The sequence below is a fragment of the Ictalurus furcatus genome, chromosome 6 (assembly GCF_023375685.1).
Source record: "Ictalurus furcatus strain D&B chromosome 6, Billie_1.0, whole genome shotgun sequence".
Lineage (NCBI taxonomy): Eukaryota > Metazoa > Chordata > Actinopteri > Siluriformes > Ictaluridae > Ictalurus > Ictalurus furcatus.
Genome location: NC_071260.1, coordinates 25,653,650 through 25,681,214, shown reverse-complemented (window position 1 = coordinate 25,681,214; position 27,565 = coordinate 25,653,650). Strand labels below are relative to the sequence as shown.

The following is a 27,565-nucleotide window of genomic DNA, read 5'->3' as shown; positions in this document are numbered from 1 at the left end:
ACAGCGGGAGCAGTATTGCTGAGTATAGCAAATCTGAGGAGAGAAGGATAGACAGACAAATGGAGAAAATCCCACAGCACAATGGCTTCCTGAGGGTTTGAGAGCCGTACCGATAGCTGTTAGGATTCGAAACGTCTCTTGCACTAAATGAATAGAGAACGAGGCGAACGCATGGCTGTGCAAATGGAGCAGGAAGGCTGTACTGAGATCTAACGTACCTGTAAGGATGAAGGGCTGAGAAGAGAACACGCGCTTTTATCCGTCTGAGATTAAGACTGGAGCTCACTGTTGCTGAAGAACTAAAGACCATAGATGTCAAGAACACAACAGAAAAAGCGGCTTAGTTCTGCTAAATCCCATCATCCTGAGCTGGGCAGCGAGCCTCCTGCTGCGAGAATAAAGTGTGCTTTAATTCGGGGGGTCACTCGGGCAGCCAACGAGGCCTGAGAAAGGAAATGAAGCTCATCAAAATGCACATTTCATTTTTAGCAACACTGAATGGATGAACAGAATCAAAAGATCATTTCCAACCAATTCTAATTTTAGCTGTGGAAGAAGTCTTTGTATGAAGCTGAAATTTCATCCTGATACTCGATGTCTGTCTGAAGTTTCATGCACTCATAACTCTCTGCTATTATAGACAGCCCACATGAAACCCCCGAAATGACAGCAATCATTTCAGGGATTTTATGATTAATGATAGCAATGAAAGCGAAGCAGACTGCAAACTGTGCTCAAGATGAGGAACTACAGCATCTTCCTTCAATACAATTAACCTGAGAAAACATCTGAAATATAAAACTCAGCACGAGGAGTTTATTGCCAGCAACACACAGCAGCAACCAACATTGCAGCAAACACTGACTAGCCAAGAGAGAAAAATAGGTCTACAGACAACACTAGTTGATCTAAAGCATAGGAGTAAGTCCTAGTCCTAGAAGTAAATGAAAGACTGAGCTCCAGTTATCGGAAGTGATTGGTTGCAGTTATTACTACTAAAGGTGGCACAATCAAATTTTAAGTTTAAGAGGACAATTAGTTTTTTTACATTGGTGATAGAAAGGTGCTGGTTAACTTTATTTTGCTTCAAATACGAAAATTATAAATAAAAACTGCATTGTGTGTACTCAAGTTGCCTTTATTTTATGTTGTATTTCATCTGAAGATCTAAAACTTTTTAGTATGAGATATAGACAAAAAAAAAAAAAAAAAAGAAATCAAATACTTTTTCACACCACGGTATCATTTCATAAAGCCCTTGATTTGCGAACACCAAGTAGGTTACTTAGTTTGGCATAAGTAAAATGGTATTTATTTATACGGCCCTTCTTTAGAATATGGTTGCTCTCATGGTTTCTTCCTCGTGTCGCCTCTGGCTTACTTATTAGAAATCTAAACCTACATCCGGATTTCTGTAAAGCCGCTTTGTGGCAAAGCCTATTGTTAAAAGTGTTAATAAAGCTGAATTGAAACTGAGCTGAAAACATATTTGCACATCATATCAAGAGTTTGGAACAAGAGACCAGTGTCATTTGGCAAACTTTACCTTAGGGGAAAAATGTTTTACATTCAGCATAAAAAGTATTGACTGACAGGAACACAATTGTAATCCCGGCTGAACATTCATATTTGTTTTGCTGCTCTATCACGCTAAATTTGAGACACGCATCTAATTTTAACCAAAACGAAACCATCATAGTTCATCAATTTGAGTGCATTGCAAATACAACGTGAATAATTTAAAACTAGATATATGTTATCTAGTTTCTATTTCATAAGCTGTAAGGTCATGTTACGATCTCCAGAAACAAATGACTTCCAGTTCGAAAGCATTTAATATTTAATGCAATAGATAACGCCGCTGCTTCTAACACACAGTGTCAACTGCATCACTTAATGACTGATACTGAATACATTCCTGTATGTTTTATGCATTATTTGAACTCATTAAGCATTGTGATTTGTGCTAGTGAAAGTTAGCATAACCTTGCTGGTCATCAAGTAAATTACATTCAAAATTTTATGAATGACGCAATACAGTGGATATAAACAGTCTACACACCCCTGTTAAGTTTTGTGTCAGGTAAAAAATTTAAACCATGTCAGAACTTATACCACACTCAATATGAAATTATAGCATATAAAACAATTAAGTGGAAAAACCAATCAAACATTTACAGCTTAAAAAAAAAAGAAAGAAAAAACTTACAATAACTTAGTTGCGTAAGTTTACACACCCCTAAACTAATACTTTGTTGAAGCACCTTTTGATTTTATTACACCACTCAGTCTTTTTAGGTTAAGAGTCTATCAGAATTTCACATCTTGACTTGGCAATATTTATTTTCTCACTCTTTCTTGCAAAAATATTCTAGCTCCATCAAATTGTGAGGGCATCTCCAGTGCACAGCTCACTTCAGGTCACCCCACAGATTTTCAGTTGGATTCAGGTCTGGGCTCTGGCTAGCTCATTCAAAAACATTGATCATCTTTTTGTGAAGCCATTCCTTGTTGATTTGGATGTATGCTTTGGGCCACAGTCATGCGGAAAGGTGAAATTCCTTTTCATCTTCATCTTCAGCTTACTAGCAGAGACCTGAAGGTTGTCAAATCGAATTTGTAGCTATTCATTATTCCCTCCACTGTGATAAAAGCCCCATTTCTGGCTGAAGAAAAGCAGCCCGAAAGCATGATGCTACCATCACCATGCTTTAACGTGGTTATGGTGTTCTCTTGGTGATGTGCTATTTTTTTGCACCAAACAAACTGGAATTTGGGGTGATTTGGTTGGGCTTGGACATTTTTTGTGAGAAAAGGTTTCTGTCTAGCAACCCTACAAGATTGTTGTCACATGCACAAAGTAATCAGTACTTGTCAGATATTCCTGCAGCTCCTTTAATGTTGCCGTAGGTCTCTTGGCAGCCTCCCTGGTAAGATTTTGTCTTGTCCTTTTGGACATTTTGAAGGGATGTCCTGTTCTTGGTAATACCGATGTGGTGCTCCTTTTTCTCCATTTGTTGTTGATGGCCTTCACGGTGTTCCATGCTACATCTAATGTTTTGGAAATTCTTTTTTTAGCCTTCTCCTGATTGATTCGTTTTGACAGTGAGACACTGTGCATGCTTTGTAAGCTCTTTGCGCAAAAAGGCTACAGTAGTCAGATAAAACCAAAAAGATGTGAAGATCCTACAAAAACAGCTGGGCATTATTTGGGGTTAATCAGAAATCAGAATAATTTCACTGATGACAGCTGCATGATCATTTACATTTGAACATGAGATTGAATGTGATTGGTTCATTCTGAACACAGCCACACCCCCAATTATAAAAGGGTGTGCACACTTATGCCAATCAGGCTACTGTAAGTTTATTATTTTTCCCTAAAATTCATGGTTATGCCTCACTTTGTCTTATTGGTTGAAAAAGTCACAGACAAATTCACACACTATGGACCCTACAGTTGAAAAAAAAGAAGCTGCCTTTGTCACATATATACCAGCTTGTTAGGAAGCTGGGGTCAGAGCGCAGGCTCAGTCATGACATGGCACCCCTGGAGCAGAGAGGGTTAAGGGCATTGCTTCAGGTCCCAACAGTGGCAGCTTAAACCCCCGACCTTTGGATCAATAACCTGGAGGGATGTAGCAAACCTCGAAGGAGAGGTGTTTTGGATTGAAATTTCCATGGTATGATAAACTATTCAAGAAACATAACGGTTTCACATCAACACATTAATCAACCATTTAAAGACCACACAAAGCTGGGGTTTCAATTAAAGAAGAAGAAAAAAAAAAAAAAAAAAAAAAAGACGATTTTAGTCTTAGTCAAGTGAGGTAACTATCCAATCATACATGTGACTAAAACTGTGACACTAACAACTGTACCAGTTGGTTTTATGCTATTTAGTAATAACAATCCAAGTGCACAACCTAGTACAATAAGATGACATTACTATTGGATGAGCCTCACAGCAATCCTAGCAAGTTATGTGCATGTACTATGTATATATTTAAATAAAAAAATAAAAAATAAAAAAAAATCAGGTAAAGAATGTATGAAGTTTCACATTCCAGTAATTTCCAGCATTTTCTATGCAGCAGATGCTGAGGTCAGGCACTTCGCTTCCTACAAGATTACAGCACTGAGGTAGTTGCTATTTCCCTCACACAGTGGCAGCTCTTCCTCCACCGCCTCAGGGCCTGCGGTACCTCTGTTTCTCAGCTCCTGCGCACGCTGGATAATGTAGCGATAGCCATCTCTCTTGCACTTACTCGCTCACTCACCACTCTGGCACAAGTCTAGTGATTTATTTATCTATCCTCATCAGCATTCGAAAACCTTCTGCTTAGCACATTACAAAGCAGTATTCTCATCTGGAGTAACAGCACTGGGTCACTAGTGGTTCACACAGAATTATGTCTCGAGGTTTAAGGGCACGGTAGTTTTACGGATGGGCTTGGCTGGGGGGAGTTTGGGCCACTCTCGGGAGTAGAAAAGCACTGCATAAATTTTAACGGCGGGTCTTTTTTTGCGAGAGACCTCGGGTGCACACGAAAACCCTGAAATATTTCAGAGAACGTTATGCAAAAATGCCCCAGTCCCCACATCATCATAATCTTCTATAACTACAGTCATGTGAAAAAATAAGTACACCCCATGGAAAGCGTTGGCTTTTTTGACATATTTGGACAAGCAAACATTTGATCATCTTTGAAACGGTACCAATTAATAAAGTTGATGTGCCTGAACAAAACCACAAGGAGCTTTTTCAATCATTTATTCGACAGAAATAGCAATAGATGTGATATTCTTCTGTGGAAAAAGTAAGTACACACACCCTTGGCCTCAGAAGCTTGTATTGCCCCCTTTAGCAGAAATAAACGTCTTGTAGGCGTGATGCATAACTGTTCACCAGGCTTTCGGGAATTTTTGACCACCCTTCCATGCAACATTCTTTCAGTTGCAAGATGTTTGAGGGTTTGCTTGCATGTACTGCCCGTTTCAAACCCGTAGAAGCATGCACTTTGACACCAACAGTTGCAAGACTTACTAGCAGATCCTGTGATGAAATATTGGGGTTCTTGATGACTTTTTTTATTTATTTATTTTTTAACATCAGATGGTCTGCTCTTGGGCTAAATTTGCTGGGATGCTCAGTCTTGGACAAATTGGCAGTTGTTTAAAAGTCTGCACCACTTGTAGATGATTTTCCTTACAGTGGAATGATGCATTTCAAATAATTTAGAGATCTTTTTAAATCCCTTGCCAGACTCATAGCCATCCACAACCTTTTTTCCTGAAGGCCTTACAGAACTCTTCAGATCTTGGCATGAGAACACCACACACCTCAATAACAAAGGGAACACCAGACACTAGATATGAGGGGGGTATAAATAAGACCAGTTCCACCTGCACTCCCTGGGCAGGTTCTCATCACTGGCACCTGATTCTAATTTTATGGATTTAAAGTTTTTATAAAATGTAGGGGTGTACATACTTTTTCCATGGGACTGATTTTTTGTTCATTTAAAATGTGAAAATGACTTCAAAATGTCGATTTAATGCGTCATTTGATATCATGCACTAACTTTATCTGGAAGTATTATTACTCATGGATTAAATAAACGTAAGTCAATGCAGGTGGATTCCATTAACACAAACAAATGTCAATTAATACATATGCTAACCCACTTTAACATTACTCATGGTTAATTAACACAGAAGACTTAGCATTTATGTTTAATATACTGGTAAACTCTTTGGTACAATAAAAGACTTCTCTGGACAATCTCCAGCTTAGAGCAAGAGACCAAGAATTACCTTGCATCTGGTAAAAATATAATGTGTCAGGGAACATATATCAAAAGGATATAAAATACTTTTACATCAATTCAAATCCCACAGGTCTTTTTTATCTGCTTCATTCCACACAAAGTCCCCGATCTCACAAAGATATTTATGCAGCCTTTCAGTGCATCAATTAAAGCGTCATCACTGAACTCATATTTCCACATAATTGACATTTCCTAACAAGAAGGGAGTAACACTGGGGCATAGAGTTCCTCGTACAAGCGTTGAACAAAGCCGAATTAAGGCTTACATTAAGAGAAGTTCCGGCTCAGCTGCTGGATGTACATCATTAGGTGAACGCTGCTAAGTGCAGTCTCTTCATTACCCAGTCAGGAGTGCAACAGGAACATAGAAGCCTATCATTTAGGGCAGGCTACAAAGCAGACTCGCTGGCGCTTTTTTTTTTTTCCAGGAGAGCGGTCAAAGCAGAGTATCAAAACACAGACATCTAAGGCTCAGGACCAGGAGAGCGAAGCTGTAGAACTGATATATAGCTGGACAAAAAACATCATGGAATAAAGACATCAAAGCGAGCCTGTGCAGGTTTTACAGAGAGAAAATAGGCTGGGACTTTCGATTAACCCAAATTTTTTAATACAATTTCCCCATTTGTGTCTCTATAAAATTGCTGTGTAGCATCAAGTAATAATTCACAGATCCCACTTCTCCCATTTTTAATACAATTGCAGTATTATTACAATTGCACTGGTTTCAGGACATGCCAAATTGTTGTATTGGCTATACCCAATGTTTGTGCAATGCCTCTGATTTTCATTTTCTCAGCTTCAAAATGGATCGATTTTCTCCCATAGGCAGCTCTCTGACCGTCATGTTGGCTTATCCTATTTAACAATAAACACAGTCTGCACCGGTAAAAGTGAAGTCTAATACCAAGAGTAGACGTTCAGAGCTATTTACTGCTTGAGCAATCAATCAGCAGGACGCACCTGGGTAACAAGAAACACCTGCCAGTCGCATGCGCCAATATTTTTGCTCGCTTACAAATTGGGTGGTCTGATACCAAACGTGGTATATTCTATGTTGTTTAACACATCTACATATAAATACCAGGAAATAAAAGCTGAAATTCTAATCTCTGCTCATATTCATCTTTTGATTTGAAACCCAAATGTCCTCAGTCAAGAGCAGAATCAAATGAATCAGCCTTGCCGTTCCAATTGTTTTGGAGGGGACTGTAAATGACTAGCCTAAAACGTAATTGTTAATGCCATGTAATTATGTACAGTTAGTTAGTTGGGCTGCTTAGAAACCTAAATGACTAGGTTGAAACATGAGAGCTAATGTAATGTAATAATGTATAGCCAGTTAGTTAGCTAACTGGCTATACATTTAGCCACTAACCCCGTGTCCCGGCACACTAACCCCGTGTCCCGGCACACTAACCCCGTGTCCCGGCACACTAACCCCGTGTCTCAATCAGCTCCACTAGTTCAGTAGTCAGGGCACTGACTAGGGAGTCAGCCATTTTAAGCGCTGTCTCAACTGCAAAATCTTTCTTGAACGTTCACTCCCTAAAAAAATCCCACAATGCATTGCAAAAAACCAGGGAGCATCGATGCTCACTACGTTCCCTTACTGGAAGTGATGCCCTGTTTTCTGAAGCCTCTCAGCACGAAAAGAAAAATAAATAAATAAATAAATAAATAAATGGAGGACGAACCATCAGCCAACTTTTGACTACAAATGTAAGTAGCTTGTTATTGTAGCTCTCAAATGATTACTTACCTAAGGGATTTTTTGCTTTATTTGACGTTCCACATATGACGACCTCAACTAAAAGCCACCAAGTCATTGATGAATGTTTCGGTGATGAGCTTTGGCATTCTCTCTTTGCACCCCAAGTAGACATAACATTACTGCGAGTCTTACGCCAACAGGAGATCATATATATTAGCTTTACACTGGACTTTATTCGGCGCAGATTCGTCAGTGTCTACACACACCTGCGTGTTCCTGATTTGGAAAAGTCATCCATGCACTCTATTTAATCTGCATAATAAAAATCTTTCTACTCGCAGCTGTGTGTATTCAGCACACGGTGAGATTCAGAAGCACATACTACAGTTACAGCATGGAGGTGCGTCACGTTGTCGGGCGTGTTACATTAAACGTTCACACTGTTTATTATCTTTCTCTGCTTGCTGAACCTACATGCGCATCCACTGGGTAATCAGGAATAAAGAAAAACACTTCTAGCTGGACGCAAAAATGAAACGTTTCTCCTCCGAGTGTCTGGGCTACTGCTATGTCCCTTCCTCTCAAACTAAATTACATCAACAAACTCCACTTAAAGCAGTAAAGCCTTTAGGACACAAGCGGAGGCACAAGTCAGATTGGACATGGTGTGGTCTTAGTCAGCAGGGTGTCAGCGGACAGTGTGGCAAGGTCAGCAGGACGTTCAACTCGCAGCCATGATGCGTCAGAGGACAAGTGGCGTCATCAGGCTGAAGTTCACCACAGTGAGAAAGAGCAAGAGAGAGCGACAGAGAAGAATTAGGACACGTGAGAGCTTGCCAAGTCCGCACACCACTTCTCTGCTCCTCACTCCAAAACAGTAGCCACAAGCTATAATCAACATCCGTGCATGTGTGTCCGTGTCCCCCAGACGAGTGGAGATGCCTTGTTTATATTTCCATCAGCCGGCCCCAGCCCAAATCCAGATGCTCTTAAGATAATAAACAAGTCCTCTTTGTCTTCAAAGGTTAAAAAGATAAAACCCAATCCAAGTGCAGCAGAAGATAAACACACACGCACCCCTCACTGACCTTTGAAGTCTGGAGCAGATCACTGACGAAGGTGATCCTTTAACGCTCAGACTAATTCAGCATCTACATCAGATAGCGAGAGCTCTTAAGTGAATGATGTGAGGAAACCTGCATGAACCCGGCGAGAGGGAGGGAAAGAATGAAAGAAGGACACAGATGGATGTGCGCATGTGATGTACTGTTTTGGAGCTGTGATAAAGCCTCCTCTTACTCCTTTCGCTCTCCCTCCTGCTCTAGCTGTCAGTGTGCTCTGCAGAAGCAGCACCGCTGCCATCACCAGGCTCCATCAAGTGTCCACAGGGACGCTGAAAATCAGATGAAAAGACTCTAACTAGATAAATCTCTGCGACAGCAAACTGAAATGAAACGCTGCTGCATATTTGCCTTTAACACAAATTGACCAAGGGCTTGAGACCACCCAATAGTGCAAGACAGCAAATACATAATGAATACCTGAAGCATGTAGGAGAGAGTGATCGGAAGAGACGTTATAACCTTATGAGAAACATTACTGCACTGAATTAGGTCACAAAACGTTCCTGAGAGTATAGTGGCTATAGTCAGCACTTTAATAACACTGGCTAGCTGAAATGCTACTCACGATAACAAGTAGCTGCCTGGACAACCTTTTCCCCTCCTGTTCCTTGTTTATCAAATCCATAGACTCAGGTTTTTTGTCAAGGCGCATCCCACTTGGGTCGCATGTTGAGAATCTCTTACTCAACTTAGACTTCACTTGTGATTCAACTCAAGACTTCAACTTTACTGACTTGGGACTTGACTCAGACTCGAGATGAAAGACTTCTGAAATTTCAGCCTTGATAAAAACATGAACAAATGGTAAATGGCACACTTCTATAGCGCTTTTATCCAAAGCGCTTTACACTGTGTCTCATTCACCCATTCACACACGCACACACACACACACACACACACCAATGGTAGCAGAGCTGCCATGCAAGGCGCTAACTTGCCATCAGGAGCAACTTGGGGTTCAGCGTCTTGCCTAAGGACACTTCGGCATGTGGAGTCATGTGGGCCAGGAATCGAACCACCAACCCTACGATTAGTGGACAACCCACTCTACCAACTGAGCCACAGCGGCCCCGGGTGTGGCTAATAAATGTCTAATAAATGAATAAAGGACTGCCAAAATTACAAAGGAAAAGAATAGCACTGTTCTGTGTCATGCTATCTGTGTGCAGCTCACAGCAGTAAATCATAAAACCAGAAAGGAAAAGCATTGCAGTGTTTAAGATATCTACAGATATTTTAGATATATTAGAAATAATATAGCAGTGTTTTTCAGCTTACAATCCGAGTTCATGGCTAAAGACTTGAGACTCTGAGCTCCGAGGCCTGCGACTCGACTCGGCCGCCGGCTCAGAGACTTCAGCACGGAGACTTTGCTCAGCTCAGAATCTTGAGACTTGACTTGGAATTTGGGCCAGAGGCCAGAGACTCGATTCAGATTTGAAAAAAAAAAAGTGAATTCTGAACATTTCGGTATAATGATCATTTTATCATCACATCATCGCCGTGATACAATGTTTCTGCAGTATTGTCACTCATAAAATGTAAATTGTTGCAAGAGAATTTAAATTGCTTAATCAAATGACTTTATATGACTTAAGTAATTGTTCCAACACACATGTTCCACACACACATACCCCCCCAGAACATCATCATCATGCAGACTACCTAAATGTAATTAGGCTCCCCTTATTCTGCAGAATTAAATGAACAAGGCAAAACATTAATATTACTGTGAAATAATGAAAGTGTAGTAGCTAAATAAAGTTATTCCGTAAACACATATGCATATAGACACAGAGTATAAAAGAGGACATTATTACAGGAATGAGAACTCTAACCAGAAAGAAATTCAAGCTTTTAAAATAAACTCACCTCTTCAATTAGTAACAGCTCTGCGATTTCTCTCTTTTCTACACACACACACACACACAACTTGGACTGCCCAGCACTGTGGCAATATTCCAGATATAATAGCTAAAACCAGATGTGATGCTGCATCATTCACTTCTTCGAATCAGATTTAAAGCTACAGTCCATGAAGGATTTTTTTTTTGGAGGGGGAGGGGTCATTATTGAGTCAGGGGGAAAATACTGCGTTTCTACTCCGAGCTGGTGCACGTCACTCTGGAAATCCTGCACTAGTAATTCAGAATAAATCACGGTCTGAGCTGTCAGTTTCAAAATGTCAGGTTCAAATTAAAGGTACATGCCACATGCCAGTTTAAAAGAAATACGGCCAAAGACCCGCCCACAGTTTTCCCCATATACAGCAGCTTTCCCCTTCCGGCCTTACACAATGTTCAACAGTACAAAATGACTCCATTTTTGTACTTTGTACACCACCACAGAGAATTTGAAAATGAATCAATCAAGATGTGATTGAAGTGTAGACTTTTGAACTTTAATTCAAGGGGATGAACAAAAATATTACATTAACCGTTTAGGAATTACAGCCACGGAGTCCCTATAATTTTCACGGGCTCAAACGTAAGTGGACAATTGTTGATGAGCAGTTTCATGGCCAGGTGTGGCCCGTTTCCTCACTATATCATGACAAATTAAGGAGATTAAAAGGTCTGTAGTTGATGCCAGTTGTTGAATTTGCATGTGGTAGCTGTTCATGGGAATTCTCAATAAGGAGGTGTCGATGCAAGTGAAGGAGGCCAACATTAGGCTGAAAAAACAAAAACAGACCTAGCAGAGACATAGCAGAAACTTTAGCAGGGGCCAAATCAACAATTTGCTTTTAAACAAAAAAAACTGATCCATTGGTGTTGATTGATGATGCGACTGCTGATAGAACTAGCAGGATGAATTCTGAAGCGTACAGAACTATACGTTCTGCTCAGAGTCGGTTAAATGCTGCAAAACTGATAGGACGGCGCTTCACAATACAGATGGATAATGACCCACGAAAGCAACCCAAGAGCTTCTTAAGGCAAAGAAATTAAAATGTTCTTAAATGTCTGATGACCCTGACCCCATTGAGCATGCTTTTCACTTACTGAAGACAAAACGGAAGGCAGAAAGACCAACAAACAAGCAGCAACTGAAGACAGCTGCAGTAAAGACCTGAGCAGTTGAGGCATAAGGGGCCTTGCTCAAGGGCCCAACAATGGCAGTTTGGTGTTTCTGAGGTTTGAACTCGCAACCTTCTGAGCAGTAGTCCAACAACTTAACCGCTGAGCTACCACCGCATGAAACAAGTTGCATTGCACCACACCACCATGAAGTTTCCAGATGCAAAGGTTTGGTTTTTTTTTTTTTTAATGTCTTTCTTTGGTTGCTGAACCTACCACTCCACCAGGCAACTACGAAACTACAAAACATGCCAAGATAAAGCTATTTAACCTGAGCACCCAGGCTACTACCAAGGCCCAAATCTTCTAGTTTAGGCTCAGGTCTCATATAAAACAGTTTGGGATTTTTTTTTGTTGTTTTTTTTTTGTTTTTTTTTTTTTAAATGTGAGAGAGTAACAAACCATCAATCACTCAGCTATGAACAACCAGCAGGGTCACAAATCCTAGACTTAAGTCTGACACACCCTCCAGAGTTCATTTCTTCCTCTGCTAGCCTTTAATTGTGCCCAGCATGCAGCCATTGTGGGCTGTTATTCTGAAGGTCATGGTGAAGAAGTCTCGGAGTCACTTGCCTTCCACTTTTCTGCTGCCGCATACAGACCAGCGGGGATCAAGGCTTGTGCCATTACCACTTCATTAAAAAATCATGGTGGTACTTAAGAGACCTCTGTCTCTGTGTTTAACAGGAGAGATTTAAAGCTGCATTGAGATGGCCTTCACTTAAAGACTATGTGAGGAATTTAAACATCAGACAGAAAGACTGCTTTTATATATGTTTTAGGTGAAGCGAGACCAAGCTGTTCTTTGCCTGAGCATGGCTGTGAGGCTGGATTTTATTCTCCTTGCTCTCATCAGGGCTTCTACAGCGATGGAGATAAAAAATAAATAAATAAATAAAAAAGCAAACATTTTTAACGAGACACTTCTCTCATACTCAAGCTATTCAACAGGTCTTTTTTATAGGGAAAAAGGACTGCAGAAGATTAAGGGTATTTGGATAACCAAATAAGGGTATGAACATAAATAGAGGCAGGCGAGAAAGCATGTACAGGAGAGAATGAATAAATAGTAGCCCACGTCTAGTTTTAAACCCATCAGAACCTGAGTGCCTCCAATTAAAAGTACAATCACAGAAGCCCTCACAGATTAAGAGGTGTACGATCTGAGCAGAGTGATCTCCACTAACGTGACCCTGCTAGAAGTCTGTGTGAGAGACACAGCTCGGAAAAACATCTAGAAAGTTTGGTGGTGGCGCTAACCATGAGTGAGCGTCATCGTGAGGTCTCACTGGAGGGAACTGTCAGTCAGCTGAAGTGTTGAGAACATGTGAGACTCCAGACAAGAAAGAAGAGGGGGGGATGATGAGAAATAGGGAAAGGAGGTGAGAGTCTCTGGCTGTGTTTGAAATGGCAAATACACACACACACACACACACACACACACACACACACACACACATATACATACACATATATATATATATATATATACACACATACATATACATATATTATATATATACACACACACACACACACACACACACACACACACACATATACATACACACACACACACACACACATACATACACACACACAAATACATATATACACATACACACTAGGAGTGGGTTGAAGACATCTCTCAGATACACAATGTGTGTCAAATTAAGAAACTGACAGCAAAATTGGTCGTCTGTGGCTCAGGTGGTAGAGCGGGTTGTCCACTAATCGTAGGGTTCGCGGCTCGATTCCCGGCCCACATGACTCCATACACACCGAAGTATCCTCGGGTAAGACACTGAACCCCAAGTTGCTCCCCATGGCAAGCTAGCCCCTTGCGTGGCAGCTCTGCAGCCATTGGTGTGCAAGTGTGTGTGTGTGAATGAGAAACACTGTAGAGCACTTTATAGACCCGCTAAGGTTATACACACACACACAAAAAAAAAAAAACAAGTGCGCACTATACAAGTGCAGACCCTAAGACAGTAATGCTACTTTTTAAACACGTGGAACAAAAACCTGTGAGTCCCCAAAGTCTCCACTCCATACATTTGGGGAAATGAACACTTTTTAAGAAGATGTCTTCGAAAAAAATATCATACTTAAGGTGTTTTGTTTTTGTTTTTGTTTTTTCCTTCAGGCTTTAAGAATGCCTTTGACAAAAGAACAACTTATTGAAATCATTTTCATAGCTGGATCGGGAAGCTGTCGCAAGTTTGCGATGAACTTTAACAGAAAACATGACAAGCACATCACACACACACACGAGACACTGTTGCCAAACTCATTAACAAATTGAAAAAGACAGGAAGTGTTGCGGACTAAACGAGACGTGGACGTCCACGAACATCCACTGACGGAGGCACAACTGACGTGGTGCTGGCGTACATAGTCCTCTACGTATGGAGACTTTTGGGACACCCTGTACGCATCAGTCCATACAGGATTTTGTAGAGGGTTTTTTTGTGTGATTGCAAATAGTATTTTTTGGCCGCAGCAATGTAATTAGGGTTTTTTTTTTTTTTTTGCAGAAAACTACTTTAATTGGTGAAATCGCAATTCTAGGAAATAGTTTTGTTCCACTGACATTTTCCCACTGTTTTTCACAGTGATGGTTCGTAAATGAGACCTTTTAGCTGTACTCATGTTCGATGCACGTGACTCGAAGAGGGCGTTGGCACTATGGCAAAAACATATATTTTAACTATATAAAATACACAATATATACAACATACGTCATGTTTAGTCTGTTGATGTTTACATAGCTGACAATAGTGCCAACGAAGAACAAACAACGTTATTCAGAAATTGCTTAAAAAGGAACATGAGGGAAATAAAACGACTGGTTAAAAGTCATTTTATAGTCCAATTACTCTCACAAAATAACCAACACGTAAATGACAGCTCTAATTAGGGCTCGTGTTTCTCAGAATGCCGGTAAATGATCAGTGATGCACAAAAACTGTTTTGGTAAATCTCAACATGGCACCGTGAAATCAAAATCAAACCGAATTGTAAAGATCATAAAGCACGCCATCCAAACATTCGCTTCGTATAAACAATACTTATGCTGTCAGATGGAAAATAAGAGGATAAAAAGGCAACAAAGAGACCATGTAGATTGACAGGAGCTAAATAAACACCGCGTATTCACCCTGCTGAGGGAGACAGAAACGAAAAACAACATGCTGACAAAACCCTAAGGGTAAAAAGAGTCATATCTGCGCCATAAATAATGATGAACAATCTCCAGTGTCAGAGGCAGGTGAGAACGAATCAGAAACTAGCAGCTCTCGGCTTGTCTGCCTCAATTCACTACATTTCAGAGCCCAAAACAGAAACCATCGCATCTAGAGCGAGTGCGAATGTGCGAATGTGTGAGTGCAAGAACACTGCCAAACCCCAACATCACCACTGTGCACAAATAAATGGAAGAAGAAGAAGCAGAAATAATCCTCTGTGTGACTGGGAAGTGTATTAGAAACAGGCATTCTCTGCTAGGTGTAGAAGAGATGGTGTCATCTGTAAGACGATGCCAGATAAAGTAGGTGCAATAATAGCGTGGGAGACATCTGTTGGGAATCCGGCTTTCAGATGCGCTACAGCACGGGTCAGCGGGAAGACAGCGCGTCAGCAGGGCCGCAGAGATCGCACTCCTTCTGCACCGCTGTTGTGTTTAGCATTAACTCTGTGGTTAGGGCAAATAAACAGATGTCCTGGATTTTTATATGAACCAGGACCCAGTGCAACAATGTCAACTTAATCCAATGTAATGCTAATTTAAAAAAAAAAAAAAAAAAAAAAAACCCCCAAGGTGTCTAACCCACTCACTCTATATGTTGTGTTAGTAAAGCAGGGATTTAAAAAAGTGGAGCGCTCCGTAAAACCAGTCAGACCTGCTTTAAAAAAATAAAAAACCAGATCAAATTCAAGTGAGCGAACAAAGTGCAGGTGTACGCCCTAAAAACCAGCGGGCACCTGCCAGGTCTCTGGCTTCACTCAATTGCAGTACAAGCTTTGCGGGTTTTTTATTTATTTATTTGTTTTGGGTCTTCGTATTCCAGGTGCACCTGACTTGAACATCTTTCAGTGTCATCAATCGGCACCGTAACACATCCGAGCTCCATTCCAGGTGGCCGGTGTAGGAATGCCAACCATCGTCCTTTTCAAGTCACAGTGCATGACCGTATAGTTACGTTTTTCAAAATACAGATTAAAAATGCATTTCTTTTTCCCCCCCCAGGGCTTTTTTTTTTTAACCTCAGCGCTGCCTTTCCTAGCAACCACTCTCTCTTTCATCTCAGAATGACAATGTGATAAGTACTGACAATGCAAGAGATTTTATGGAAATGTCATTCATAAACACATATTTTATATATATATATATATATATATATATATATATATATAGGAAAGGATTCTGTCGTATCCTGTGGGAAAAGAGTTCTCACACTCTTTCTTCGGTTTAAAAGACACTCTGAAAGCACTCTTCTACTGTCTCCTGCCAAAACAAAATCGAAACCGAGTACTGGCTGAGTTTAAAATGTAGAACAATAAAAATAAAAATATAGAGGACCTTTAAAAAGATGTGTGGAAGAAGCGAAGTAAGTCACTCAACTCCTAGCATAGGTACAGCCTACATACATTACTTAACAGATGTATGTATGTATGTATGTATGTATGTATACACACACCGTCCACTTTATTAGGAACACCTGTCACCTGTACATTCATGGTTTTATCTAATCAGCCAATCGTGTGGCAGCAGCACAACGCGAAATATCATGCATATACAAGTCAAGAGCTTCAGATAAGGTTCACATCAAACATCAGAATGAAGAAAAAGTGTGATCTCTGTGACTCTGATTGTGGCGTGGATGATGGTAGCAGAATTTGAGAAACTGCTGTTCTCCTAGGAATTTAACACACAACAGTCTCTAGAGTTTACACAGAATGGTGCACCAAAAAATAAATAAATAAAATAAAACCATTGAGTGAGCGACAGTTACGTGGGTGGAAATGATAAGAGAGGTGAGAGGAAAATGGCCAGATTGGTTCAAGCTGCCAGGAAGGATATAGTAACTCAATCATTCTTTACAATCGTGTTGGATATAGCCCAACCACCACAACGTTTGATGTGCTGTGCGTTCTGAGATGCTTTTCTGCTCATCACGGCTGTAAAGAGTGCTTATTTGCATTACTACAGACTTACAGCTCAAACAAGTCTGGTCATTCTCCTCTGATCTCTCACATCAAGGTGTTTCAGCCTGCAGACCCTCCACTCACAGGATGTTTTTTTTCGGATTCACCATTCTGTGTAAACGGCACACACTGTTAATGTTTGAACAAAAATTTTACAATAATTGTTTTTCTTAATCTTTAAATGGTTGATTAATACCAAGGCACCATGATACCCGTGATATTTTTTAGGCATATGGTGGACATTTCAAACTGTAACGGTCCTATTATTCTGCAGTAGGGAGTAATGAAATGTTAAGCAACCACAACCTAAGGCATCTGAACACAGACTGTGTCTGAAAAAAACAAACTCAATTTCAATGGCTATCGAGTCTACTGTCACCTCCTGAGTCCCACTGCAGGAATCAATTATTCAAAAAAAAAAAAAAAGGGGGGGGGGGGGACCCCACAAGTCCAAGGAGTTGAGAGTAGGAACAGAGGTGACAAAAAAAAAAAAAAAACAGACCTCTGCTCTATAAACACCTAAAAAGGGAATTAATTGAAAGATAATAAAATGGGATTTTCCTCGAGAAAGACATTCATATCCTATATCAGATGAATGCAACATGTTTTCCATTTAGCATGTTCTCTTTACTGAAGCTCATGTTCCATGTTTGTTTACTAATTAGTGTTTTTAGGCCCAGACAATCATGCACAATGGCCATGACCAGGCTGGATGACCAAAACAGGTATGGCGTGTCTCTGCTGTCAATGGTCATTCATTATAAAACCGGAAATGAAATCCATGATTGTGAATATAACTCATGAAATGATCAGCTATGCTTGGCCAAAATTGTCAATTTAATGTAAAGTGATGAAAGCATAAATGCTGCAGAAATGGACTCTCTAAAATAAACGCAGATGTTTCTCTAGTCCCACCAAAAGAATATCCATCTATCCATCAAGTTTCTGTACCACTCATCCTATGCAGGGTCGCAGGGAGCCTGGAGCCTCTCCGAGGGAACTCGGGGTACAAGGCAGGGGTCACCCTGGACGTGGTGAAAACCCACCGTAGTGCACAATCACACACTACGGACAATTTGGAAATACCAGTCTGACTACAACGCATGTCTTTGGACTGAGGGAGGAAACCGGGAGTACCCCCGGAAGCACGGGGAGAACATGCAAGCAGGGCGGAATCGTGACTCGAACCCCCAACTCTGGAGGTGTAAGGCAAACGTACTAACCACCAAGCCACCGTGTACCCAACAAAAGAACCTCTCAAACTACAGTCGTCATAAAAGTAGGAGATTTTACAGTGAAAAATGGTTTAGCGCTTTCAAGGGTTTGCCAATTTAAGTGATTAAGAGGCCATTATCAATAATAGTTTTATTTGAAAAATGGTAGCTACACAGGGAGCTTATGTTTGACATTTTTCAAGAATTTAATTAAATAAAAAATTATAATGAGATAATCATTGCCAGCATGTACTGCATCAAAATAACCTGCAGTAACACAGTTAACACCCATCTCTGCATGCTACAAGCAGGGCCGGACTCATGTCAACTCATCTCAACAGAAGTTTGCACACGTGTTTATATTCTGTCACTTTAACTTATGACCATCTACAGATTGTGTACCTGAAGCTGATGGGTTACGTTATGAAGCAGGAGATATTAGAGAACCAAGGTATTTAACTCATTTGCAGCCTGTGGTCTGAGAATGACCTTTGACCTTGCTATGTAGCCTTTGACGGAGCTTGTATCGATAGCTGCGTAGATGGAAAAGTGATGAGCAAGCAAAGAGCAGATGGCAACAGATGCTCCAGCAGAACAACGGTTCCCAAGAAATCCACAATCACTGAGTAGGAGAGAAACGTCCAGATGCTCAGTTTGGCCTCGGGTGCCTCTGAAGCCTGTTAGAGAGTGTGGGCCAGCTAGACACGGACAGATCATGTTTTCTTGTCTTAATCAGCTTGTGTTTGCATGTTGGTGTGATGATCAGGAAAGCATGATAAGAACACCTGAAATAATTGTATAGCGTATATAATTGTATAATCTCCGTCCGGTCGCGAGCAGCCGATGAAGACCAGAGGCGGGTCTTTTGTTACAAACCTACGTAGGTCAGTGCAGGAAGTAAGTTTTAATCACTAACGACTCGTTTCAGCTGTTCAGAATCGGTTCCTTCTTTTGGAAGTCAATAACTCAGTTTGTCATGCACGGTGATTTTTGAAACTTTGCAGACTTTTTACATTCACAAACAGTTCTATAACACACTATATGAACGGTAATAATTCAGAAACTATAATAGGTGCACTTTAACATCATACAGTTGATTTTTGTATTTTGTATAGTTGAAATTATATTTCTACATTTACACGACCGAGAAATTGATAAGTTGTGTCTTAAATGACGTACTATACACTATGTACTCTACCATCTAGAAGAGTAGTATCATCTCAATGGGAAAAATTTTTACTGGAAATTCAGGCTGCAGCTAATAATTATTTTCATAATCGATTAGTTGGCCTATTATTTTCCTATGAATCGATTTATTGGGTGGGGGAGAGCAACTTTTCAGTACCATTTTTTTCACTTATTTAAAATAAAAACCACAAACTGAATGTTACAAATATAAACTTCAGACTAAAACTTTACACAACTGATTCTCCAATTATATAAGACCCCAATACACAAAAGAACCCAATACACACAAACACACCAGAATATATATTATTCATTTAGGACTGTAGTTTAATTCCGTGCTTTTTTTTTGCATCCATAAAAATAATGCATAAATACTTATATTAGTATATTATATATTAGTTTATAAATTATATAACAGTAAGTTTATATTATATAATAGTATTTATGCATTACTTTTTATAAAAGGTAACGTTGACAAACAGAAAACTGAAGAAAGTCACTGTCGGTGACTCTGGGTGTCTGCTAAAGCTAGCGAGGTCGCATTACGTGCGTATGACGTCATGTGCCGTCGGCTAGGAAGCGGCTTGTACTTCTGGTTAGTAAAAAACCCGCTAGTGTTCCATTTGAGATATAATCTTTCTAAAATTCATACACTAGATGGTAGAGTACATATGCATAGTGTAAGTGTATACTACGTCATTTGGGACACAACTTTAGTATTTACACTCCAAAACGTGTTTTCGGAACAGAAGTAATGCAAACGTACTCCATGCCGCGCACAGACCAACTCAATCGATTATTATTGATTTTATCGATTAGTTGTTGCAGCTCTAATGTATAATGAAAATCAGGTTTTGTAACCGACATGGGCTGCTCTACCTGTAGGGAACATTGTGTTCAGCCATCCGAATTTTCTCAGTCAGTCCATGCTATTTTCATCAGAATCCACTACAGGGAGATTGGAACTGATAGAGTAGAAACACTGTTTTCAGACCTTATTGGAGGTGTCTGTGTTATTTATGGGACTTAGCTACATCATATCAATTTAGGTTTTAAGTTCTGGTAGTACACTGGCACAAGCACAAGTGTGCGCACACACACACACACTGTTGGGTGCTTGTCCCATTATGTTATCCCATACATACACAGGAGCACAGTGCTGCAAGCACACAGCCTGGAGGAAATGCCGAGCCGACACTGAACAAAAGCTTTTGCTAGCTGTGCTTAAGATTCATACAACAGGCTCAGAGTGTGGCTGAACCAATGACAGGTACATTATCCTCAACAAAATACCCTTTCTCCCCCAAAAACATGTATTCCATGGATGTCTGGAAAAAGGCCAAATTGCAGGTTATGAGTACTGGCTCTATGAACTACATGAGATTGGGTTATTGGAGAATCTTAGCCTCACACAGTGACTCAACGACAGGAAAGAGACGGCAAAGGAAAAAATGTGCAAGACCAAAAAAACAAGGCACTATCTGCAAGATCATAAATCATTCCGTACCATACTGGACCACACAAAGCTTTATCAGTGGATCATCAGACACCTTTCACCTCCCAGAGACTGTTCCGTCTGCTGGTTTATCCAGGCTCCAACCCTTGCAGGATCAGCAGTCACTCTACATTTGTCACCAGCATCTGCTTCACTTAAAGGCTAAGATACCGTCCCATAGACTGATCAGTCCATACAGGATTCCGTGGAGGTTTTTCTGTGATTGTTGCGACCAAAAATGCTCGATTTTGCTGTGGCTTTTTTTTTGTGGGTTTTTCTAAGGGAAACTACTTGAATTGGTGAAATTGCAACTGTAGGAAACTGTTCTTTAGTTGTCTTTTACCGTGATGGGTTGGGGGTTTTTTCGGGGAGGGGGAGTATATGATACGTTTTAGCTGTACTCATGATGGAAACACGTGAATCGAAAAGGGCTTTGGCTGAATGCGAGTTGTGATGACATCACATGACGCGTCATGGCCCAAATCTGCTGAAAATATGCCATAATTGTGAAAAATTTCAAGCCCCTCGGAATATTGTGGCGTTTGCTTGATTTTGCGTTCGTTTCTGCGATCGCAAAAATCATGAAAGTCTGGAGGGACTGACTGATGCCTAGAACATTTTGGGAAGCAGCAAACTCTTGGGAGTAATAAGCAATGATTTGGATGTTTCGCATTCACACAAAACTAAAGCACTAATCCATCTGGGAATAAATCATTTGTCCACATGTACATGTGCCTATTACAAAAGAGCATTGTGGGATGGAGAATGCAAGCCCTGAAAGCAGCGAATGATGAAATGGTTGTTGTACCCACTCTCAGCACTGCCTGTAGTCTCAAAGTTCTTTAGAGTGTTTAAATAAAGCATCTATTCCCTGCAATGTGCGAGACAAGATACATGCCTGGACTAATCCCAGCTGAGCCCTTACGACAATGACTTCAATAACTGAAATTCAAACTGGTGAGTGAATGTGTCGGAAGTTAACAAATCCCAAGAGATCATGACCCAAACAACACTGCAGGAATGAACACACACTGAGCCACTTCAGTCCTTAAACTCTTCTGTTTGGGGGTTGGGGGGGGAGAAAAACATTTAATGGATTACAGCTCGGCAGAGTGAGCAAAGTCCCCAAACTCATTACTAGCTATAAACATGATTTGTACATCATCCAATAGAAAACAAATGGTGATGTGGTTAGGAGGGTATTGTAGTGAGTATTTGGGGAGAGGGAGGGGGAAAAAAAAGAAGAAAAAAAAAAGGATCTGAGCACACCACTAGAGAGATTAACAAAGGTAAGCTGTTATCTGGAGCAAACTATACTCACGTAACAGCAGTCATTTATTTCTCAGTAGCCTTAACGGAAGACACGAGCATGAAGAAGAAAAGGCGAAGCTGCATCAAGATGGCATGGCGTACATATTGTGACCTTCCACACAGTGCAAATAAACTATGATCTCATCACCGGTACTTGATGGATACAGACTTTGTCATGTGCGTGAGCTCATTTTTAACTCTACTGAAAGTCTGTGCTTGTTTGGGAGAGGTTATGAAACGGATTACAAAACGCACATACGCAGACTTCTGGCCTGTCCCCTGTTTGAGCAGCTGGCTCATTCTTTTTGCTACAGAAGGACCGTTACCTGTACTTACAGGGATTATGCAATGAATATAAAATACAAAGAAATGGTCTCGGCATGAGTAATAGCCATAACCTGCAGGAAGTGACTCAGATGGATTTAGTAAAGGATGAGATGGGGCAGCAGGGACGTGGCCTCTGGGAGCCTCATAGGACGTCCCTGGCATTTTTACAGCGGTTTCATCAACAAACAGACAGAATCTCGTTTTACCCTCCACGCACACACACGGCCTAATTTATCAATCTTTTAGTAAGGTTGTACGTAAGTGTTTTCATAGGACAAACCAAAAAAAATACTGCCAGATTTATAACCCTGTCAGGAACGCTCATCCTTCCATAAAAGCAGAAATGACAGAAAACGACAAAATGACAACAACCGTGAAAGAGCGCCTCCGAAGCACGTGTTTCAAGACTTCTACACGCAGGTCGGGGTAATGGGAGTGTCGAAAGGTATGGGTATGCTGAAAGCTAGGGGCATGTCGAAAGGCTCTCTCAATTGGCCGAGAGCACTGTTGGTTACACATACACATTCAGGGTGGCTTAGCGGTTAAGGCTCTGGGTTACTGACCGGAAGGTCGGAGGTTAAAGCTCCAGCACTGCTAAACTGCCACTGTTGGGCCCTTGAGCAAGGCCCTTAACCCCCTCTGCTCCAGGGGTGCTGTATCATGGCTGACCCTGCACTCTGACCCCAACTTCCTTGGGGGTATGTGAAGAAAAGAATTTCACTGTGCATTTGTATATGTGATCAATAAAAGACTCATTATCATCATCATCATACCGGTGGTCCGTAAGTTAAATTGCAGTGCCGCAGGGGTGGCGTATTTTTGCAGGCCAGCCCGGAAGATAGCATCACACTGGTTCCCTCGACAAAAATGGCTTTTGGATTATTGCAGAAAATAAAAGTTCTGTGACCAACAAAAGTTTATGATTTTTTACACGTTTTATTCATCAAGATTATCTTCACAAACGAAGACAACTTATGAATTTTGAAGCCTAAATACAATCGCCAGAAGTAACTCGCTAAAGTTAGGCTATAAACGAACTACACCACGGCTGCATGACTTCAACATCACCAGCACTAAGCGACCGATAGAATTTATAGCACTACAATTTGAAAACACACTACAATTGGAAAATACTATAAATCTACCAGTTGGAATAGTTTGTAGGAGTATAAGTATGAGTATAAACACAACGAAGCTGTAGTAGAGGAGTTTTCCTGTTCGGCGTGATGACATTTAATGTCCCTGACAATCTCTGTAGTCCCATTTAGCCACTTGTTAGCAAGCGCCTTTTTGAAGACACGGAAAAGCTTAACAAAATCGCAAGTGGGGTATTACAGGTGTATTTTACGTTGCAGAATAAAACGCGAAAATATCTTCAGCTTGTGTTAACCACAGACCTTTCTTATCTCAGGCGTTTAACCAAAAACCTTCATCATCTTCTTCAATCTTGTTCCACCAATAAGAGAAACCTTTCGACACGCCCATACATTTCGATACGCCCATTGCTCCGACCTGCAGAGATCCATTCTTGAAGTCTTCCAGAAATGCAGCGATTCCAGCGTCAGTTACTAGTCACCATTTCTTTTGTCCAAATTGAATAGCCAGACTCATTTCTTAATTTATTAATTCCTTTTAGATTACTTTCTTTCAAGTCATTAAAATGAAATGGCATTAAATTCATAAATGTGTAGTTGAAATTAATAAGCAATTTAAACCTGACAATCATATTTAAAATCACCTATATGATTTGATGCTTAACATTTAATGTCTCATTATACATAAATTTACACAAACTTAGCTCTCGTATGATATTAACTTTTTTCCCTTAACAAGCTGTATTTTCATCACATTTTTATATACCCTTGCGAACGATTTACAAATAAATCTGTTCGTATCCAGCTTGATAAATGAGGCTGCTGCCCAATTAGTCAGTTCATGCAAACAGCCAGCTCCCAGACTCCACAAGAAAGCCACTGAAAAGCAATACATCCAGCCCAATAAATCTACTCTTAAAACTTATTCGCTACACTTAAGTTTGTGTCACACTTTCCAAACATTAATGCAGCTCACCAGTGAAACTGAGACTCTGACAAAGAAGGCGGCACAAAGCAGAGTTTTACTGCATAGCTTAATACAGACACTGACTACGTTTACATGGACAACAATAATCTAATTATTGATCTTATTCTGAATAAGACAATATTGTGATTTAGGTGTTTACATGAGTCGCTTTGAGAATATTCCTTTCAGGTTTTACGTTATAGAACATAGTTCGATTAACGGCACACGTCATTACGTCCCCACGCCACGCCGTCCGACGTTCCCTCCAGAATTTCACGTATCGACACACAGTTGGTCTTCGTTATGGTACCGTATACAGTTTTGGTTGTTTCATTTTTAATTTTACGAACGCTTCAAGTGCGGTTAATTATTTGTCATGCTGTACGTGCAAATAGACGACTGCATGAAGCCGTGGGCTGCGTCCCAAACCGCGTACGTACCACCTATATAGTAGCCGAGATACAGGTATCTCACCTACTATATAGTAGTGAAGTATGCAGTTTGGGACGCAGCCGTGCTCTCTCGTTTGCCATCAAACGGTTGAGCAGTGCCTTGTGTGCACGTGTCCTGTCGAAAAATGCGGTGAAAACTCCCACACGACGTTAATAGTGTGATTAAGGTTTGTACATGTCTGTAATACACGTCGATAATGTGACTAAAACAGGAAAACTCCACGTCTTAATTCCATTTGTGTTTACTTCGAGTATGACTTTAATCGGATTAAGGTCATTAATCATCACTGTATACATGCTAGTTTCTTAATCAGAGTATCGTCTTAATATCGGATTATTGTTGTCCATGTAAACGTACTGATTGTTAATATTACTGCCAAGCCACCTGCTCAAATTAATCTGCAATTCATTCAGTCAAAGTGTGTAATAACTTACTACAGAAATCAAGCCTAGTGATTGATAAAAAAAAATTCTATTAAATAATATTCTCATAAAAACTTACTAAAGATGAAAGAAAAAAGGCAGAATTATATTTGTTATAATTCTAACAAAATATAATATATATTTAATACATGGACAAGCTGTGGCATGCTTTCACAGACTACTCATTTGCAAATGTTACCCAGCAGCACTCCTTCCACCTAATAAAGCACTGAAATAAAAGTGAAAATCAGAGATGGCCTCTTTATCTGCATTCTTCCAGCGCACATTGTATTATATTATATTGTTCTCTTCCTTAGCTTCGCAACACATCCAAGAGCTCACTACTTTTCCTTTGTATGTCTCATGTTTTAACCTGCTAAATATTACAACGGTGATATTTGGAGCAGAGAGATATAGGAAGGAAATATATCGCCTTTAAAACTGCGCTTTTCTAGACACTCAAAACGCTTTACATAGTGGGTGGGGTGGTGGGGGGGTCTCCTCAACCACCACTAGTGTGTAGCATCCACCTGGATGATGCGAGGGCAACCATAGTGCACCAGAACGCCCAGCACAAACCAGCTATTAATGGAGAGGAGATGTATGTAGGCAGTTCAGGGATGGAGGTTATTAGTCGGGCATGATAGAGAAGGGTCAATGGGGGAATTTCGCCAGAACACCAGGGTTATACCGCTACTGATAAGTGTCCTGGGATTTTGAAAGACCACAGAGAGTCAGGACCTCGGTTTAACGTCTCATCCCCGAAAGACCGTGCTGTTTTTACAGTATAGTGTCCCCAACACTAGACTAATGCCACTATACTATAGGCATTAGACCCCACACAGACCACAGGATGAGCGCCCCCTGCTGGCCTCACTAATACCACTTCCAGCAGCAACCTTGGTTTTCCCCAGGAGGTCTCCCATCCAGGTACTGGCCAGGCTAAACCCTGCTTGGCTTCAGTGGGACAACAGGCAAGAACTTCAGGGAAGTAGGTCTCTGCCATGGGTTTATTATTTCTGTGCATCCTACCATATATTAACTGTATTTACCACTGCTGCTGAAAATTCAATAGTCCCTCAGGACGGAACGTAATAATATTAGTGCTGCAAGCTCTCGCTGAAGTAATTGTCAGATATTTACTCCACACTGAGAATAGGAAGCAAATTTAATTTGACGTTTGCTGCAAAACGATGCTCAAGAGAATAATACACGCAAGCTAGACGCGACCTTCAACTCTGAGCTCCACCTTTAACAAACCAGCCGATAATCAAAGTGGCTTTTTTGTGTGCCCTTCAGCTAAAGTCCTCATCAGTTACCCAAAGCTGACCGAACACTATTATCCCCTTCAGACGGTCGAAACTGATTAACTGATGTGTACAGCATATACACACACAATGTTCCGGCCCATATACACTGTTAATGAGCTCTCTCTGATACTGTTTGATAGGCTCAAGGCTACAAGGTCAAGCCGGGTTCCATAGAACAACTAGGAGTGGACATGAGCCATATGCGTGAGTGCATGCAGGATGCTTCAAAACAACCACATAAATACAACAGTAATTTTTATATTATTGTATATAAAATTAATGTATTTATATATTTTAAAATTAAATATATTTTATTATTTAATATATATATTAAATAAATATATTTATTTATTTATATAAATTAATGTATTTATATATAATAATTTAATAATACTATATATAATATTAATATATTATATTAAAATTATATAATATATAATATTATAATTTATATATAATAATTTATTAATATTTATATATAATGATGTATTTATATATAATATATATAATTTATTTAATTAATTAAATATATTTTATTTCTATATATACATAATATATGTTAAATATATATATAATATATATATATAATTTATGTATTTATATATTTTAAAATTAAATATATTTTATTATTTAATATATTAAATAAATATATTTATTTATATAAATTAATGTATTTATATATAATAATTTAATAATATTATATATAATAATATTAATATATTATATTAAAATTATATAATATTATAATTTATATATAATAATTTATTAATATTTATATATAATGATGTATTTATATATAATTTATTTAATTAATTAAATATATTTTA

General features: G+C 39.8%; 1 protein-coding gene across 3 annotated transcripts in view; it reads right to left on the bottom strand.

The window, feature by feature from the left end:
• Positions 1-27,565, bottom strand: part of adarb1b (adenosine deaminase RNA specific B1b) — a 184,090-nt gene that overhangs the window by 152,319 nt on the left and 4,206 nt on the right. The window contains exon 2 of one of the 3 annotated variants that reach the window (XM_053627341.1): positions 219-443. The exons of the other annotated variants lie outside the window; for them this stretch is intronic. The gene's annotated coding sequence lies outside the window, so the exon portion shown is untranslated. The remainder of the gene's footprint in view (positions 1-218; positions 444-27,565) is intronic. 3 annotated transcript variants of the gene reach the window in all.